Source organism: Moschus berezovskii, chromosome Y (assembly GCF_049115385.1).
Source record: "Moschus berezovskii isolate FMDL1 chromosome Y, NW_MosBer_1.0, whole genome shotgun sequence".
In the NCBI taxonomy this organism is placed as follows: domain Eukaryota; kingdom Metazoa; phylum Chordata; class Mammalia; order Artiodactyla; family Moschidae; genus Moschus; species Moschus berezovskii.
In genome coordinates, this window is record NC_142489.1 from 46,811,149 (window position 1) to 46,823,379 (window position 12,231).

Below are 12,231 nucleotides of genomic sequence, written 5' to 3' on the forward strand. Positions count from 1 at the left end.
TTCGTGATTATCTGGGTCATGAAGTGTTTTTTTTTTTTTTGTACAGTCCTTCTGTGTATTCTTGCCATCTCTTCTTAATCTCTTCTGCTTCTGTTAGGTCCCTACCATTTCTGAATGTTTCTGCTGCTTTCCCAGATAACCTACAATTACAGTAATAAGTCTTAGAGAATGCTGTTCTGGCATACTGTCTCGGGTCACACAGAGTTCCAGGCCCAGGGTACCACTTCCATTCAGATGCAGGCCAAGAGGAGTCACCCAGAGTCATGGCTCAGACACACACAAGTGGAGACATGCCCTGGCTTGGCTGGCACTGTGACTTTGGAGCGCGCCACTCCTGCCAGCCCACACGTCCCTCCACCCCATGGGTTTGCCTGTGCCCTCACTCATATTCCTCCTCCTGCTCCTGCTCCTTCTATCCTCCTGAACAACCAACCGTAAGAAGAGGTAGTAAGGATATGACTTTGCCCCAGGAGCTAGGAATGCCATGTATGATTACACAAGCGATACTTTTCCTCTGATGGTTCTTCCACCTGAGTGAAAAGTAGGCCCTGAGGTAATTTTAACTCCCACAACTCAGCTCTACCTGCGGGAAAGCCAATGCCTCCACTGCACGAAGTGGGGGCAGTGGGAGCCAATCCCTCGGGGCTCCACGGCTTGGGTGTACCTGGTCCTGCTCCTCTGGGTTCTCCTCACGCTCTTGAAAGTACAGCAGCTCCTGTTCCTCGCCAACAGACACCAGCTTCACCTCCTCCATGATGTCTTCCACCAGTGGCTGGAGGTCTTGCCGGAACCCCACTATTTCTCCTTCCTGCAAAGTTTCTCCTTCCTCCACAGCCTCCATCCTGAAGAGGGTGACCACCTTGACTGGTGCCCCCTGACCCCCGCTCTCTGTAAAGTCCCTGATGGCCCCACCGAGCCGTCAGGTCGCAGGGCCCATGTGGCCTGAAAACCAGTCTCATAAGTAAGAAAATTCAGGTTCCCAAAAACACTCCAGCCTTCCACTTGTCTTCCTTTCCTTGTTGCCCTTACCATGTTCCAGGTTTATGAAGGATGTGGGCCTGGAAGCACAGCAACTGGCTGACACAGCGGGCCCACAGGCTTCAATCACTCCCCACCAATTGACTACTTGTGGACACTACCAGAAGGGAAGGTGAGACACACAGGTAGATCATTATGTCATCACCCATGCATAGTATGTTGGTGAGAAAGGCTTGGCTTCTACACCCTGACATTCCAAACAATTCAAGAGCCAATCAAATGGAATTTAAAGTCATTTTCTCAGGGGAACTCTGGTTGCAATAAGCCTGTGCCCATCTCTGATCAACACAGTTCAGTTCACTTCAGTCGCTCAGTTGTGTCCAACTCTCCGTGACCCCATGAATAACAGCATGCCAGCCCTCCCTGTCCATAACCAACTCCCGGAGTTCACTTAAACTCATGTCCATAGAGTCGGTGATGCCATCCAGCCATCTCATTCTCTGTCGTCCCCTTCTCCTCCCGCCCGAAAACTTTCCCAGTATCAGCGTCTTTTCCAGTGATTCAATTCTAGTGATTCACATGAGGTGGCCAAAGTATTGGAGTTTCAGCTTTAGCATCAGTCCTTCCAACGAAAACCCAGGTTTGATCTCTTTAGAACGGACTGGTTGGATCTCCTTGCAGTCCAAGGGACTCTCAAGAGTCGTCTCCAAAACCACAGTTCAAAAGCATCAATTCTTCGGTGATCAGCTTTCTTCACAGTCCAACTCTCTCATCCATACATGACCACGGGAAAAACCATAGCCTTGACTAGATGAATCTTTGTTGGCAAAGCAATGTCTCTGCTTTTTAATATACTATCTAGGTTGGTCATTACTTTCCTTCCAAAGAGTAAGTGTCTTTTAATTTCCTGGTTGTAATCAGCATCTGCAGTGATTTTGGAGTCCAAAAATATAAAATCTGACACTCTTTCCGTTGTTTTTCCATCTATTTCCCATGAAATGATGGGACCAGATGCCAAGATTTTTGTTTTCTGAATGTTGAGCTTTAAGCCAACCTTTTCACTCTCCTCATTCGCTTTCATGAAGAGGTTTTTGAGTTCCTCTTCACTTTCTGCCATAAGGGTTGTGTAATCTGCATATCTGAAGTTATTGATATTTCTTCCAACAATCTTGATTCCAACTTGTGCTTCTTCCAGTTCAGCGTTCCTCATAATGTACTCTGCATGAATAAGCAAGGTGACAATATACAGCCTTGACGTACTCCTTTTCCTATTTGGAACCAGTCTGTTGTTCCATGTCCAGTTCTGACTGTTGCTTGCTGACCTGTATACAGGTTTCTCAAGAGGCAGGTCAGGTGGCCTGGTATTCCTATCTCTTTCAGAATTTTCCACAATTTATTGTGATCCACAGAGTCAAAGGCTTTGGCATAGTCAATGAAGCAGAAATAGATGTTTCTCTGGAACTCTCTTGCTTTCTCCATGATCAAGCATATGTTGGCAATTTGATCTCTGGTGCGTGTGCCTTTTGTAAAACCTGATTGAACATCTGGGATTTCACGGTTCACATATTTCTGAAGCCTGGTTTCGGGGATTTTGAACATGACTTTACTAGCGTGTGAGATGAGTGAATTTGTGCGGTAGTTTGAGCATTCTTTGTTATTGCCTTTCTTTGGGATTGGAATGAAGACTGACCTTTTCCAGTCCTGTGTCCACTGCTGAGTTTTCCAAATTTGCTGGCATATTGAGTGCAGCACTTTCACAGCATCATCGGAGCAGCTATGAAGGGATATCCCATGCCCAACGTAAGAGAAACCCAAATAAGTCGGTAAGTATTTTGAGGGGACATCAGAGGGTAGACACACTGATATCATGATCACAGGAAACTAGTCGATGTGATCACATGGACCACAGCCGAATGTGGTCCACTGGAGAAGGGAATGGCAAACCACTTCAGTGTACTTGCCTTGAGGACCTCAGGAACAGCAACAAAGTGCAAAATGATAGGATACTGAATGAGGAATTCCCCAGATCGGTAGGTGCCCAGTTTGCTACTGTATATCCGTGGAGAAATAACTCTAGAAGGAATGAAGGTATGGAGCAAAAGCAAAACCAATACCCAGTTGTGGATGTGTCTGGTGATAGAAGCAAGGTCCGGTGCTGTAAAGAGCAATATTGCATAGGAACCTGGAATTTAGGTCCATGAATCAAGGCAAATTGGAAGTGGCCAAACAGGAGATGGCCAGAGTAAACATTGACATTCTAGGAATGAGTGAACTAAGATGGATTGGAATGGGAGAATTTAACTCACAGGACCATTATATCTGTAACTGTGGGCAGGAATTCCTTTGAAGAAATTGAGTAGACAACATAGTCAACAAAAGAATCCAAAATGCAGTACTTGAGAGCAATCTCAAAAATGACAGAATGATCTCTGTTCTTTACCAAGGCAAACCATTCAATATCATGGTAATCCAAATCTATTCTCTGATCAGTAATGCTGAAGAAGCTGAAACTGAAAGTTCTGTGAAGACCTGCAAGACCTTCTAAAACTAACACCCAAAAAAGATGTCCTTTTCATTATAGGGGAATGGAAAACAGAAGTAGGAATTCAAGAAACACCTAAAGTACCAGGCAAATTTGCCTTGGAGTACAGAATGTAGCAGGGTAAAAGGCTAGTAGAGTTCTGCCAAGAGAACGCACTGGTCAAGCAAACACCCTCTTCTCTTTTTCTTCCCACTTATGTTGCCCTCTGAGGTCTAAACTCGCCATGAACTCACAAATGAGAGTATTTCCTGGTGTTCGGAACTTTTTAAACTTCTCCCTTTTTTATGCCTCCCTTCCCAGGACAGAGTTCCATCCTTATCTCTTTTGTCTCTCTTTGTATCTTTTATGTTTTTTCCTACCTCCTTTTGAAACCAATGGGCTGCTTTTCTGGGTGCCTGATGTCCTCAGCCAGCATTCAGTTGTTTCGTGGAATTTACTCTGTTCAAATGTTCTTTTGATGAATTTGAGGGAGAGAAAGTGGTCTCCCCATCATTTTCCTCCACCATCTCCTTCCCTACCTCCAATTTTTTTATTTCTAAAAGTAAAGAAGCATTATCAGTTGATGTCATCGATTTATAGAAACATTAATTCGTTCATATTTTAGTACCTAATAGTAAGCCTCTGATATTCAGAAGTATCCTAAGTAGGAAATTATAAATGTAGTTTGAAAGCTGAGGTCTGTACTAGGATCATTTATTTTAAAATCCTGGAATTTGTGCTGCTGCTGCTGCTGCTAAGTCACTTCAGTCATGTCCGACTCTGTGTGACCCCATAGACAGAAGCCCACCAGGCTCCCCTGTCCCTGGGATTCTCCAGGCAAGAACACTGGAGTGGATTGCCATTTCCTTCTCCAATGTGTGAAAGTGAAAAGTGAAAGTGAAGTCGCTCAGTCGTGTCCGACCCTTAGCGACCCCACGGACTGCAGCCTATCCGGCTCCTCCATCCATGGGATTTTCTAGGCAAGAGTACTGGCGTGGTTTGCCGTTGCCTTCTCCGGGAATTTGTGCTACTGACTGTGAAAAATGCACAGCAAAAATTTTGAAAATTGTATTTTCTTCAGGCAGACTTTAATCCTGAGGGGAGTGCAGCATGGGGAACACATGTAAACCCATGGCTTATTCATAGGAATGAATGGCAAAAACCACTACAATATTGTAATTATTTAACTGCTCCAGCTAAAATAAATAAATGTTAAAAATGTTGTACAATCATAATGAATGTGATTTGTCTCAAAACATTTTTGACTAAAACACTTGTCTACTATTAGCATAGAAACTAGGGTTCCTTTATTGTTTATTGCTTGGATGAAATTTTACTTGCACACTAATTCTATTTCTTTATTTTTAATTATTATTTTTTTTATTGGTGGCTAATTACTTTAAAATATTATATTGGTTTTGCAATACATTGACATTAATCCTCCCCAGGTGCACACGTGCTCCCCTTCTTGAACCCCCCTCCCACATCCCTCCTCCGTTTATCCTACTTCCGGGTCATCCATGTGCACCAGCCCCAAACGTCCTGCATCATTTGTCGAACCTGGACTGGTGATTCGCTTCACATGTGATAATATACATGTTTCAATGCCATTCTCCTAAATCATCCCTCTCCCACAGACTCCAAAAGACTGTTCTATACACCTGTGTCTCTTTTACTGTCTCATATACAGGGTCATCGTTACCATCTTTCAAAATTGTTTGCGTTAGTATACTGTATTTTGTTTTTCTTCCTGGCTTACTTCACTTTGTATAATAGGCTCCAGTTTCATCCACCTCATTAGAACTGATTCAAATGTATTCTTTTTAATGGCTGAGTAAAACTCCATTGTGTATAGGTACCAAAGCTTCCTTATCAATTCATCTGCAGATGGACATATAGGTTGCTTCCATGTTCTTGCTATTATAAACAGTGCTGCAATGAACAATCGAGTATACGTGTTTCTTTCAAATCTGGTTTCTTCAGTGTTTATGCCAGGAGTGCGACTGTTGGATCGTATGGCAGTTCTATTTCCAGTTTTTTAAAGGAATTTCCACACTGTTCTCCATAGTGGCTGTAGTAGTTTTCATTCCCACCAACAGTGTAACAGGGTTCCCTTTTCTCCAAACCCTCTCCAGCATTTATTGCTTGTAGACTTTTGGATAGCAGCCATTCTGGCTTGTGTGAAATGGTACCTCTTTGTCATCTTGATTTGAATTTCTCTGATTATACGGAATATTGAGCATTTTTTCATGTGCTTGTTAGCCATCTGTATGTCTTCTTTGGATAAATGTCTGTTTAGATCTTTGGCCCATTTTTTGATTGGGTCGTTTATTTTTCTGAAATTGAGCTGCAAGAGCTGCTTGTATATTTTGGAGAATAATTCTTTGTCAGTTGTTTCAGTGGCTATTATTTTCTTCCATTCTGAAAGCTGTCTTTTCACCTTGTTTATAGTTTCCTTTGCTGTGAAGAAGCTTTTAATCTTCATTAGGTCCCATTTGTTTATTTTGCTTTTAGTTCCAATATTCTGGGAGGTGGCTCATGGAGGATCCTGCTGTGATTTATGTCAGAGAGTGTTTTGCCTATGTTCTCCTCTAGGAGTTTTATAGTTTCTGGTCTTACATTTAGATCTTTAATCCATTTTGAGATTGTTCTTGGGTATGATGTTAGGGGGTGTTCTAGTTTCATTCATTTACCAGTTTCCCCAAAACCACTTGTTAAAGGATCTGTCTTTTCTCCATTTTATATTCTTGCCTCCTTTGTCAAAGTGAAGGTGTCCATAGGTGCATGGATATATATCTGGACTTTCTATTTTGTTTCATTGATCTATATTTCTGTCTTTATGCCAGTACCATACTGTCTTGATGATTGTGGCTTTGTAGTAGAGCCTGAAGTTCAGCAGGTTGATTCCCTCAGTTCCATTCTTCTTCAAGATTGCTTTGGCTATTCGCGGTTTTTTGTATTTCCATACAAACTGTGAGATTACTTGTTGTAGCTCTGTGAAAAATACTGTTGGTAGCTTGATAGGGATTGCATTGAATTTCTGTTACTTTAGGTAGTATACGCATTTTCACAATTATCGGGGAGCAGCCTCGATATGGCACAGGATATCCTCGGGATGAACGGCATCGGCATCAGTGAGAGAGAGAGAGAAAGAAAACCCAAGCACAGGGTTTGCTCTGCTTACATAGGCCGCAGGCACCCTCTTGAATCACCAGAGGCACCCCACCAGGGCACCACCTCAAGTGGGTCTTAGAAGCCCAGGCAGATAAATAAACGCAGAGGGCCCAGCACTCCAAGGATCTCAACCAGAAAAAGGAGAATAGAGAAAAGGACAGAAAAAGAGAAAGAACGACATGGGGAGACCAAGCTTCAGTGAGCAAGGCCCAAAACTTTCTTTTCCAGTGCTGCTTTTATACCCTAAGTTGTGCACATAAAAACTAGAGAAAGGGAAGTATAGACTCACGCCAAAATCGCGCGGGGTCTGCAGTCTTGACCCTTATCAGGATCAGGGCTTATTTTTGTATATCTCATGATACACAAATGTTTTAGGTGGTTTACATCATCTTCTGGCCAGGAGGCCTGCTGACAGTTTATGGCCCTCTCTCCTAACAAAGGTTAATTAGCTAGAAAAAGTCTTATATTCTTTTAAAGTGATTTTTGTAAAGTCATGTGCTAGACACATGACAAAGTTACATTCCTATAAGGCAAAAGTGTAGTGAGCTACAAGAAAGGAATTTATTAACTTAAGATCTGATGTGGTTAATTCAAAGGCTACTACTTATACTATCTATATGTGATTAATATATTTCCAAAGATACAATAGATAAACTTTGCAGCAAGCATTGATTCAACAATGAAATCTTTTTTTTACTACTATTCTAATGATTTTTACTTCTTCAACAAATTCCTGTATTTTAGAATATTAGGCTTTCTGTCCTTGCATGGTTCGAGGCTGTAAACAGTCACATTCATAGTTGTAAAAGCCCGGACAAACTTGTCATGCAAGTTAGAAAGCTATCAGAGGGGCTTGGATTGGAACACTCCTATTAAGCCGAGGAGAACTTTTAAACTACAGCTCTGAATTAATGTTTTCAGAGATAGGTGGTTGGGGGGAAGCCCCCGTAAGTATTAAAGGACTTGATAAGAGGTGTAAGAGAGTAAGGCAGTCAGACTCCGGTTTTCTTTGGGGTAGATGCTCAGGAAGTCCAGGGGATTCCTCGAGTCCTGATTAGCCTTTGCCCATCAGGCCTCTTCCCCAATTGACCATTGCCATGGGTAGGATTTACCTCGCTGGCTCCTGGCACACAATATTTATTCTTCTAATCCATGAACATGGTATATTTCTCCATCTATTAGTGTCCTATTTGATTTCATTCACCAGTGTCTTATAGTTTTCTATAGAAGTCTTTTGTTCCTTTCCTCCTCCCAGCCCAACCCCTCCCTATCCCAGTTTTAGCACGGCACTGGCCTCAGTCTTGACAGGAAGGGGACGGGCCCAAGATGGCGGCAGCCAACAGCAACCACTCATTCTACCCCATCACGGTGCTCATAGACGAGCTCCACAACAAGGATGTTCAGCTTTGCCCCAACAGCATCTAGAAGCTGTCCACCATTGCTTTGACCCTTGGGGTTGAAAGGGCCCACGGTCAACTTCTGCCCTTCCTTACAGAAACAGTCTATGATGAGGACGAGGTCCTTTCGGACCTGGCAGAGCAGCTGGGCACTTTTACCACTCTGCTGAGTGGCCTCAAGTACATGCACTGCCTGCTGCTGCCCCTGAAGTTGCTGACCACGGTGGAGGAGACGGTGGTGCTGGATAAGGCAATGGAATCCCTGCGGGACATCTCGCATGAGCACTCCCCCTCCGACCTTGAGGTCCACTTCGTGCCCCTGGTGAAGTGGCTGGCAGGCGGAGCCTGGTTCATCTCCCACACTTCAGCCTGCGGCCTCTTCTCTGTCTGTTACCCCCGTGTGTCAAGGGCAATCAAGGCAGAGTTTCAACAGTACTTCCAGAACCTATGTGCAGATGACACCCCCATGGTGCTGTGACCCACAGCCTCCAAGGTTGGGGAGTTCGCCAAGGTGCTGGAGCTGGACAACATCAAGAGCGAGATGGGGCTGCTAGCAGTGGAGACATGCGTGAACATAGCCCAATTCCTGCCCCAGGAGGCCCTGGAGGACCTGGTGATGCCCACCCTGTGCCAGGCTACCGAGGACAAGTCCTGGCGCGTCCGTTACACGGTGGCCAACAAGTTCACAGGGCTCCAGAAAGCAGTGGGGCCTGAAATCACCCAGAAGAACCTGAGTCCTTCCTTCCAGAACCTGATGAAAGACTGTGAGGCTGACTGAGGTGAAGGTTGCCGCCTCCCACAACGTCAAAGAATTCTGTGGAAATCTCTCCGCTGACTGTCGGGAGAATGTGATCATGACCCAGATCTTGCCCTGCATCAAGGAGCTGGTGTCTGATGCCAACCATCTCGTCAAGTCAGCCCTGGCCTCCATCATCATGGGCCTCTTTCCGATCCCGGGCAAAGACAGCACGATCAAGCACCTCCTGCACCTCTTCCTGGCCCAGTTGAAGGACGAGTGCCCAGAGGTGCGGCTGAAAATCATCTCCAACCTGGACTGCATGAACGAGGTGATCGGCTTCAGGCAGCTGTTGAAGTCCCTACTCCCTGCCATCGTGGAGCTGGCGGAGGATGCCAAGTGGCGGGTGCGGCTGGCCATCATCAAGTATATCCCTCTGCTGGCGGGACAACTGGGGGTGGAGTTCTTTGATGAGAAATTCAAATCTTTGTGCATGGCCTGGCTGGTGGATCATGTCTATGCCATCCGCGAGGTGGCTACCAGCAACCTCAAGAAGGTGGTGGAGAGGTTGGGAAGGAGTGGGCCCATGAGACTATCATCCCCAAGGTCTTGGCCATGTCTGGGGACCCCAACTCCCTGCACCGCATGACCACACTCTTCTGTATCAATGTGCTGTCTGAGATCTGCGGGCAGGACATCACCACCAAGCACATGCTGCCCACCGTGCTGCACATGGCCGGGGACTCTGTTGCCAACGTCCGCTTCAGCGTGGCCAAGTCCCTGTAGAAGATCGGGCACATCCTGGACAACAGCATGCTGCAGAGCGAGGTCAAGCCCGTCCTTGAGAAGCTGACCCAGGACCAGGACGTGGACGTCAAGTACTTCGCCCAGGAGGCTCTGACTGTTCTGTCTCTCCACTGATGCTCGAAGAGGACCCACCGCTGGCCTACGGTGCCCACCCTCCCCCGCCAGGCCCCTCCCTGGGGGGACAGTGGGGGTCCTTGGCTGTTACTCCCCGTGCATGCTCTGACCCCAGCTCCCTCCCCCGGCACGGTTCCTCCCTCAGACCGGGACTCCGACTTCTCACGTCCACCCCTCACGGGGCTGGGGGTGCACAGGGTGGGACGGAGCAGAGCCCTGGGAGGACGGGGCCGTTCCCGCCAGGTGGGGAGTGGGCGAGCACCCTGGTCGCCAGCCAGTGCTGCTGCATGGGGGCCCCTCCCCCATCTCCTCTGCCTCCCTCCCTTCCTCCTGGTGGTTTTTTGTGTTAGTTGTGCAGTTTTTATTTTATTCCCTTTCCCCCTTTTTCACAGAGAAATAAATGTCCAGAAATTAAAAAAAAAGAAGCCTTTTGTTGCTTTAGGTAGATATATCTCTAAGTATTTTATTATTTTCGTTGCAACAGTGAATGGAATAGTTTCCTTAATTTCTCTATTTTCTCATTATTAGTATATAGGAATTCAAGGAATTTCTGTGTGTTGATTTTATATCCTACAACATTACTGTATTCATTGATTAGCTCTAGTAGTTTTCTGGTACAGTCTTTAGGGTTTTCTGAGTAGAGGATCATGTCATTGGCAAACAATGAGGGTTTTACCTCTTTTCCAGTTTGGATTCATTTTATGTATTTTTCTGCTCTGATTGTTGTGCCCAAAACTTCCAGAACTATGTTGAACAGTAGTGGTAAGAGTGGCCACCATTGTCTTGTTCCTGACTTTAGTGGAAATGCTTTCAATCTTTCACCATTGAGGATAATGTTTGCTGTGGGTTTGTCATATTAGCATAGGCTTCATGAAGATCAAGTCTAATGAAGCCTCCCACAAGAATACTGAAAAGCCCACAAGCATGACAAAATTAGAGCCTCTTTAGCTTACTACTCCCATACCAGAAATAATATATAAGAAACTGAGCGATTAGGTACCAAAATACTCACCAAAATACTGGGATATTTTTAGTATCACGTAGATTTAAAACCCTAGGAATTAAGAACAGCATTGTAAACCATACGAGGTTTCTTCCTGTCAGTTCAATTCAGTTCAGTTAAGTTGCTCAGTCATGTCATATCACAAGTAAGACCAGTTAATATGTAATTTTTAATATTTTAAATGTTAAGATGACATATACTGCCTGTTAACTTGTGGTGTTTTGTCTGATCATACATTGCCCTTGTTTGAAATGTTTTACACAGGCATTCATGAATGGGATTTTGCATAGGGAAGTGGAGAAGGAATTGGCAATCCACTCCAGTGTTCTTGCCTGCAGAATCCAAGGGAAGGGGGAGACTGGTGGGCTTTGGTCTATGGGGTCACACAGAGTGGGACACGACTGAAGTGACTTAGCAGCAGCAGCAGTGGGTTTGTTGTATATAGCTTTTATTATGTTGAGGTATGTTCCTTCTATTCCCATCTTCTGGTGGGTTTTTATCATAAATCCATGCTGAATTTTGTCAAAGGCTTTCTCTGCATCTATTGAGATATTCATTTTTTTTTCAGTTTGTTAATGTGCTATATTACATTGATTGATATACTGATATTGAAGAATCATTGCATTCCTGGGATAAAGCCCACTTGGTCATCATGTATGATCTTCCTAATGTGTTGTTGGATTCTGATTGTCAGGATTTTGTGAAGGAATTTTGCATCTATGTTCATCAGTGATATTGGGCTGTAGTTTTCTGTTTTTGTGAGATCTTTGACAGGTTTTGTGATTAGGGTGATGGTGGCCTCGTGGAATGAGTTTGGAAGTTTCCCTTCCTCAGCAATTTTCTGGAATAGTTTGAGTAGAATAGATGTTACCTTTTCTCTAAATTTTTGGTAGAATTCAGCTGTTATGCTTTCTGGCCCTAGGCTTTTGTTTGCTGGAAGATTTCTGATTACAGCTTCGATTTCCCTGCTTGTGATGGGTCTGTTAAGATTTTGTATGTCTTCCTGGTTCAGTTTTGAAAAGTTGTATTTTTCTAAGAATTTGTCCATTTCTTCCAAGTTGTCAATTTTATGGCCATATAATTTCTGATAGCAGTCTCTTATGATCCTTTATATTTCTGTGTTGTCTATTGTGATCTCTCCTTTTTCTTTTCTGGTTTTATTGATTTGGATTTTCTCCCTTTGTTTCTTGATGAGTCTGGCTAGTGGTTTGTAAATTTTATTTACCCTCTCAAAGAGCCAGCTTTTGGTTTTGCTGATTTTTGCTATGGTCTCTTTTATTTCTTTTGCATTTATTTCTGCTTAGTTTTAAGATTTCTTTCCTTCTGCTAACCCTGGGGTTCTTCATTTCTTCCTTTTCTAGTTTCTTTAGATGTAGCGTTAGGTTATTTAGTTGACTATTTTCTTGTTTCTTGAGGTACGCCTATATTTCTATGAACTTTCCCCTTAGCATGGCTTTCATAGTGTTCCATAAGATTTGGTTTGTTGTGTTTCCATTTTCAT

At 44.2% G+C, this 12,231-nt stretch overlaps 1 pseudogene; it reads left to right on the plus strand.

Moving 5' to 3' along the window:
• Positions 1–7,999: 7,999 nt before the first annotated feature.
• Positions 8,000–9,727, plus strand: LOC148773115 (serine/threonine-protein phosphatase 2A 65 kDa regulatory subunit A beta isoform-like; annotated as a pseudogene).
• The last annotated feature ends 2,504 nt before the right edge of the window (positions 9,728–12,231 follow it).